Source organism: Aplidium turbinatum, chromosome 18 (genome assembly GCF_918807975.1).
Source record: "Aplidium turbinatum chromosome 18, kaAplTurb1.1, whole genome shotgun sequence".
In the NCBI taxonomy this organism is placed as follows: Eukaryota; Metazoa; Chordata; class Ascidiacea; order Aplousobranchia; family Polyclinidae; genus Aplidium; species Aplidium turbinatum.
The window spans coordinates 8,632,959-8,638,958 of NC_137489.1; positions in this window are offsets into that span (position 1 = coordinate 8,632,959).

The window sequence follows — 6,000 nt, forward strand, 5'->3', positions numbered from 1 at the left end:
GGCTGCTGCATTTTTAAGGTTAATTTTCAATATTTTTGTTGTTATTTTTCTAGAATTTAAAAATTTCTCTGGGTAATTTTTCATTCTCATAAGAGGATGTGACCGTGTTTGCTGAACGACGCATTACATTTTTGAGTCGTTCGGCAAACACGGTCACATCCTCTTATGACGAACGGAAAATTATCCAGAGAAATTCTTAAATTCAAGAAAATTAAAAAACTCTAACCTTATTACTCATATTTGAAACAACCTTAAAAATTGGGCTGTAGGCTACTCAAATTAAAAATTGACCACAAAAATGCAGAAGCGTAACGATTGAGTCACTTCGGGTCAAAATTTAGTTAAAAATTAAAAAAAAAAAACGCTTCCGCGTAGTACGGTATCGAACTCATTCCCTCTGGAGCACCAGCCCGATACGTATCCTATGCGCCATAGAATCAGTTGAACATAGGTGTTGAATTTAGAACTTATATAGGCACTCTTCTCGTCTTTTGCTTTGAAAGAGAAAAAGAAAAAAAATGCCTATATAGTGACGTCATGACCGGTCAAATAATGTTTCAGATTCAAAGACCGGCGCCGGTCAAATAGCCACTGCCTTAATACATCATGCGATAATAATTAAGGCTTTAAAATGGACCTGTTTTATAATAAATCGGCTTGCATGTCTATCTTCAAACATTAAAATTAATGTTACCATAGTAGAGAATATGTTCACATCATTGTCACATGCAAATACATGGTAGCCTACACACCTCACATGAATTTGAATTCTATTCTACTGCAGTTCTTTAGGCCTATACATAAAACCATCTACACTATCTTGTTGAAGGAGCTAGACTGCAATTGGCATCATTTTTGTATGGAAACAATTCAATCCTAATTTCATAAATATAATACACCATAATTATTTGTTTAGTATTGCATTGCTATGTTTAACATGCGTTGATTTTGTTGTGATGGTCAAATATAAAACCAACCGAAAATATGGATTGATCAAAGTGGACTGGTGAGCGTAAATCCAACTTCTTTTTTTTTCAGCAGAATGATCATGTTTGATCAGCTGTGATCTCCCTTATGAACTGCCTCAATTTTGTTCTGTCTTTTGTTTTTATTAGTGCTTCCAGCATGCTTTTTATTCAAGTAATGTGATTGATATTGTCAAAATATTTCATTTTTTGTCGTCCTTTTGTTTGTTTGCCTTGCACCATCCCAGTCAACATTGAATTTTCCAACAGTTGCTTCTTGCTAGGTATGTATGTCCATTGTCCAACTAAGGCTAGGCTATGTCCTGTGCTATGTGTGTCCAACTTAGGCAAATCCAACTAGGCTGCCTAAATTCTAATGTTTGGCTGTTTTGATGATATATTAATTTTATAGAAATCCAAAATTTACAGGTAGGCTAAACCAAGTTTCTGCATACCGCAATCTATATATATTACCATGACAATTTTGACAATGTCAAAACGGATAGCAGCCTAGCTTTAAAACAAAGAAACTTCTTCTTTGGTTTGCAAACTTTTATAACCACGATTTTATCAGAGAAATTTCACAAACACACGAAAACCTCTCTTTGGATGCAAAAATTCGCGCGAGGTTGGCCCAGCTCGCTTATCTGAAGCACCACACTGCAGCCCATTGCCTACCTACGTGCACTGCGGCAAACACCGCGACTTTGTTGATTCAAAAATCAGCTGATCGCGAAGTTTCAGTGATTTTCCACTGGGTTGTTTGCCGCATTTTGTGACGTCACCGTAATGGGTTTTGAATTTATTAATTGTGTAGGATTCAAGAGTGCAGTGGCTCTGATAGAACCACACCACCAAACTACTGTACTTTGCAAGATTGGCATAAAGCATTTGAAAAAAAATTGTGGATTGCACAAATTTGTTTTGTTCAAATAGACCTTAACATAGGGTTACCATATTTGAAAAAGCAAAATTCCGGACAGTGCATTACTATTTTCATGAGACCATATATATTCGCTACCGAAATGCTAAAGCTGCAAACGTTGTACGATACTCATGCTAAAGCGCCAGCTACCGAAGTGAAAAGTATTGTCTTCTGTCACGAGCAGAATTTCAAACCAGGCAGGGTAAGCACTCTCTAAATATAGCTACGGACCGTCAATGAAAAAATCTCAACTTCAGAGTGAAAAATAATAATGAGAATTAGGTTGTGCCGAAAATAGAAGAAAAGCAATTGCATGCTTTAAACAAATTAAAGACACGCTTGTAAGTCAAGTCACTACAAATTTATTCTTCTGACCATGCATATTTTTCTGAAGATCTAATTCTCTTCAATAGGGCCTTGTGTGATTTCAAAAATGAGAAAAATTCACTACAGCACATATCTTTGAAATTATATTGAAGAGTCAATATGCCTTTCATAATCGCGACGCTCAACTTGATGACGCTTAGATGGAGCTAAAAAAAAGACCAGAATAAACCAAATTGAAGCAGAAATACACTAAAAAAATAGACCGCAACATACAATACTGATAAATCGCATTACGACACATGAAGCTAAATAAAAAAGACCAGAATAAGCCAAATTGAAGCAGAAATAAACTAAAAAATTTGTTGGAGTGAAATAATCACTGCAACGAACCGATAAAGTATGTTAAAAAAAAAATTATAAACCCAAAAAAAAAATAAATAAATAAACCAAATCGAAAAATAATAAACCAATTACCAAACGGTTGCAAAATAAACCAGATTTGGTTTTAAGAAGACTAAAATGGTAACACTGACTTCTAAGTGGTAAACATCATTGATAAGGAAAACGCTCTGTTACATCATAATTCCGTACAACCTCGTAGTAAAAAAAATGCACAAGGTACGAAATAACAATGTTCTGGATTGGCAGTGTGCACAGTACGATTGCAGATGCAGTAAAATGAGCTGGCTGAGCAAATTTTCTAGGACACCCTTAATTTACAGGATTATTCCCGCAATTTTAATTCCCCCAAAACACCCATCATAAAATTCCGGACATTTGAGCATTTTTTAAAATTCCTCCCGGACGCAAAATTTCACCCTAAATTCCGGACATGTCCGGAATTTTCCGGACGGTATGGCAACCCTACCTTAACATAAACCTTGTGTTGTTAGCTTGCTGTAAGATTGCTAAAACACAAGAAACATGAAATCACGGCTTGCGGGGTCTACCACAGCAACGTGCCAAGACAAAATTTGGGTTTTTGATAAACCTCAGTCCTCACTGACCAACGAACTTTCCCTTTATCACCGTGGTAACGACTATAAGCCGTGGCCGAGTGGTTAGCGCGTTGGGCTCGCAGTCGAGAGCCTGCATGTTCGACTCCAGCCACCCGCACTTGCTGTTGTTTCTCTGGGCAAGAAACTTAACGATAATTTCCTCTACCTAGTGATCGATTTCGAGTAATGGGTAGTACCAAATTTAAGTCATAAGTAAAGTAGACAACCGGAAACAGACATTGCCGTCGGCTGCAGCGTGGGTCAGGTGTATGTCGGAAGGCGTGTGGCACGAAGCAGCTAAATCCGTTTTCGGGATTTTGCTGTACTTCGTTACGTACCACAAACCTAAGTTGTTTCTGATAGAACACAAGGGTCGACTTGCCTTCGCTGAGGAAAACCCAACATCGGGAGCTCCCACTCTCGCATGTAAGGCAACGTCGACCAACGGGTGTGAGGAGTAGCGACCCTCCCCCGCAGGCGTACACCGATGCATAGTAGTGATGCAAGCCGCGCCGCGCCGCGTACGCGGCCGCTTTTGACTTTTTCGCCGCGTGCCGCGCCGCGCCGCGTGGAAGGTTGAAATGACAAAGCCGCGCCGCTTGCCGCGTAAACTTTCAAGAAATTAATTTTTCGTAAACGTAAACTTTCAAGAAATTAAACTTTCGTAAACGTAAACTTTCAACTTTTCAAGAATCAGCTATGAAACTTCAAATTTAAATTGGAAACAAGGATCAGTTATTTTTCCCTTCGGAAACCCTAAGATGGAAAGCTATGCAAATGCAAATTGCAAATGGCTTGCAGTTGACAGGGTTTTAGGGCTTGCTTGTCAGGGAAGCTGTACGAATGTTTTTGGTTAGTAGCCTAGCTGATAAGCTCAGTTACCAGGCTATAGGCCTAGCGCAACTACCGCATTATTTACTATATCAGTTAGCCCAGTGAGTTCAGGCTATAAGTTTTACTCTTGTGTGTGTAGTTCATATAGCCACTGGCATTATAATTGCATTATTGCTTACAAAAAGTGTTCAAAAGTCCTGATACTGGATCCAGGAACATTCTATTTGTCTTAGTTTGTATTATGTCTTAGAACTTAGATGCATTGCTGATAAGAGAATATGATCTGGTTAGCCTGGCCAATTAGTGCACAACTGTATTGGTACTAGGTTACCAGTTATATGCCATGGATGCTTTTTCCTACAATTGACTTTCTAAACAATAACTCGTTAAAATATTTTTTTTTAATTTTGTAATTTGCGGTGTGCGGTGCGGTGCAGTGTCAAAGTTCCAGATAAATTGCGGTGTGCGGTGCGGTGCGCGGATAGATGAGTCAGTTGCGGTGCGGTGTGCGGATAAAAATTTTGGGTTCGCTGCATCTCTAATGCATAGTGCTCAAGCAGCGTTGCCAGATGGGGAAATAGGATACCAAATAAAAAAAATCTGGTGAAATTTAGAGGTCTTTGGTACCACGCTTTTTGACCTTGGAACCAGACAACGTTTTGGTGAAATCTGGTGAAATATTCACGACTTAGGGTTTTTCAAAATTTTTTAAACTTTGTAGCAACAAAATCTCTGCTCTTGCAGAAAACGTTATGCGAGAGGTTTGCCCATGCGTGATGGCAGTGTGTTGCAAGTTCAGAGTTACCAATTTGCACTCTTCAATCAATCCTTGAATCTTACAACAGCACTGTACCAGCAATCGTGTAGCTTTTGCCACTGGCATGGTTGCAAGCAATGGCGAAACAATGCTTTTTGGAGAGTTCTTTTTACTAAAAAACTGGACAATCTCCCCATTCTCGCTGGCATCCAACCCGCTGAGCTTCGTCGCGAAGAAGCCACTCTGTCCCTCGGTCGACGGGCACTGGAGCCTAGCCACCTTTTCCACCACAAGATCTCTGCTCTCCCAAACGAGCACCCCCGTCGACTGAAATCAAGACACCCATTCGTGCCAGCAACTCCACTTCTTATCAACGAAGCTGATGTACAAGACATCTCTGCGGCTGCTTGGGCGGACCATAAATGGAGTTCTGAATGGAAGTAAATCGCCACCAGACTCTATTCGTCCATCCCCGACGCCGACACACGCGGGCGTCTTTAAATGTCGCAAACCTAGCAAACCTCGCAAACCTAGCAAACGTAGCAAACCTAGCAAACCTCGCAAACCTAGCAAACGTAGCAAACCTCGCAAACCACAAGTTGCCAGATGGTATTTTAGTAATTGTATTTTTTTAATTTCTTGGCGTTTTATTTGTCTGGTGGATCTATAAAAAGATATCAAAATCTCTGCTTTGTTGTTTATGGTTAGTTTTGATATAAATACGTTTAAAGCAATGCCTTTGCGATCAACATTTTTGAGATGTTGAAAGTTAATATTAACGCAATATTTGGTAGTCAGACATTCGGGAATCAGTATTCCCTCCCTTAAACCATGGTTGGGTGAGTTACTAATCACTGGTTCTCTAAAAACCGAGCTGCGTATTCCCTCCCTTAAACCATGGTTGGGTGAGTTACTAATCACTGGTTCTCTAAAAACCGAGCTGCAGACGATAAATAAAACTTAACTTTTGCAGGCAACCGTAGTTCCTGCCCTTGGCTACGCCGTGTGACACACAACGAAGAAGTTCCTAATGACAAGTTTTTGTGGGTGTTTAGAAAGTAAGGGATAGTTTGTCAATGAAACCGGTTTTTCCAAAATTCTTTGTTATTTCAAGTGTGTTTAAAATACCTATATGCTTTGGCTCCTTTTTGGGCTACTTGCAAAAAAAAATTGGCTTGTTTTTGGGATTGGTTT